General features: G+C 39.7%; 1 pseudogene; it reads right to left on the bottom strand.

Moving 5' to 3' along the window:
• Positions 1-463: 463 nt before the first annotated feature.
• LOC102830609 lies at positions 464-1,205 on the bottom strand (annotated as a pseudogene).
• Between the last annotated feature and the right edge of the window lie 729 nt (positions 1,206-1,934).

Below are 1,934 nucleotides of genomic sequence, written 5' to 3'. Positions count from 1 at the left end.
GTCTTTTCCATCTCTTTGAAGAATGTTGTTGGAATCTGCATTGGGATTGCATTATATGTGTAAATTGCTTTGGGCAGTACTGACATTTTCACAATGTTGAGTCTTCCTGTCCAAGAACGTGGTATGTTCTTCCACTTCTTTTGGTTTCTTGTATTAGTGTTTTGTAAATTTTTTAATAAGTCTTTTGTTTCTCTGGTTATGTTTGTTCCTAAATATTTCATCCTTTGGACAGCTATTGTAACTGACCATTGATTTTTGATACAGTGACTCTCTGTATACCTTCCATCTTCTTCTTTCTTCTTTCTTTTCTTTCTTTCTTTTTTTTGACTGTTGATTTGGCTAAATTTTATTACACACCAAGATTTATCATCACTAAAGGGGAAAGGACAGGCTAACAAAAAGTCATCAATACAACCATTTCAATTTGATAACATTTACTGTTTTATTAGCTATGATAGATGCCTTACTTCATCCTTCTAATAAGCCTGTTGATCTGCTCTTCCCTGTTGCCAGCACCTCCACCTTCTACAAAATGGGTGGTCTCTTTCTTCATTACACTGGAATGGAGAAGTAATTTGAAGGGCCACAGGAAGTTATTTGTTTCTCTGAAACGTTTCCAAAGTATAGATCTCATGAATCATATCCTCCATGCAGATGATGCCATATATACCTAGAGAACATGCAATCAATGTGTTATCTGTTGGGGCAATTCACTTCTTATTGATTTTGCCATAAACACACTTATAGATCAGTTCATTCAGTGACTTCCGGTTTGGGTAGCCCCATGCTATATATGGCTCCACAATCCTCAGCATGTGAACTGAAGACTTGTTGGGCTTAACAGGTGCCATTGAAGATCTGGTGAAGGTAAAGAAGCTACAACATCTTTTGAACTTTGGGCTCACACCACTGATACTTCTGATCCTGATAACAAATGCCAGCTTGGGCTCACCAGGTGCATAGAAGTTGCCCACTTTTCTTGCCATCCTAGCCATTCAAATCTCAGTTTTGTCCATCTGCCTATATTCCTTGTGATCGTTCTTGGCTTTTTCATAAATAAGCTTCCTCCTTGCTTTTTGAAGCATCTTTTAAACAAACTTCTTTCTCAGGCCCTTGATCTTTAGTTCTGCGAAATTCCTTCGCTTTTTCTTAAGCATCTCTGGCACAACAGGAACCTTCTTTTTCTTCTCTTCCACACCCTCCATGATTCCAGCTGATTAAAAAAAAGAAAAATGCTCTTCCATCTTCTTGTAATGCTTCAGGCATCATTCAATATTTTGTCCACGTTGTTTCCATCAAGCTGGTTCTCACTCATTGGCTGTGTGCTGTGGAGTCAGTTCCAACTCATAGCGACCCTGTACAGAGTTTCCAAGGCTGTAAATCTTTATGGGAGCAGAACACCTCATCTTTCTTCCGCGGAACAGCTGGTAGTTTAGAACTGCTGACCTTGCAGTTCGCAGTCCTATTCGTAACCACTACGCTACTAGAGCTTCTCACTCATAGCAACCGTATATAGGGTTTTTATGGAGCACCTAGTGAGCTTGAACCACCAACTTTACGGTTCCATTTTGCCCATTGTTGTTGTTGTTAGGTGCCATCGAGTTGGTACCGACTCATAGTGACCCTATGCACAGCAGAACAAACCACTGCCCGATCCTGGGCCCCATAGAATCCTTCAATATTACAAGTCAAGGCTTGAATTGTTCCTTCAGTTCTTTCAGCTTGAGAAATACTGAGTGTGTTCTCTTTTGGTGTTCTAATTCCAGTTTCATTATAATACTTGACTCTGCCTTCTCAAAGTGACCTTTGAAACTTTCTGTTTAGCTCTTGACTTCCTCATTTCTTCCATTTACTTGAGCATCTCAGTGATGAAGAGTGAATTTCATAGCCTCTTCCGACATCCATTTGGGTCTTTTCCTTCTTTCCTGTCTTTT

Source organism: Chrysochloris asiatica, unplaced genomic scaffold, assembly GCF_000296735.1.
Source record: "Chrysochloris asiatica unplaced genomic scaffold, ChrAsi1.0 scaffold00089, whole genome shotgun sequence".
Taxonomy (NCBI): Eukaryota; Metazoa; Chordata; class Mammalia; order Afrosoricida; family Chrysochloridae; genus Chrysochloris; species Chrysochloris asiatica.
This window is presented reverse-complemented; position numbering and strand designations above follow the sequence as displayed.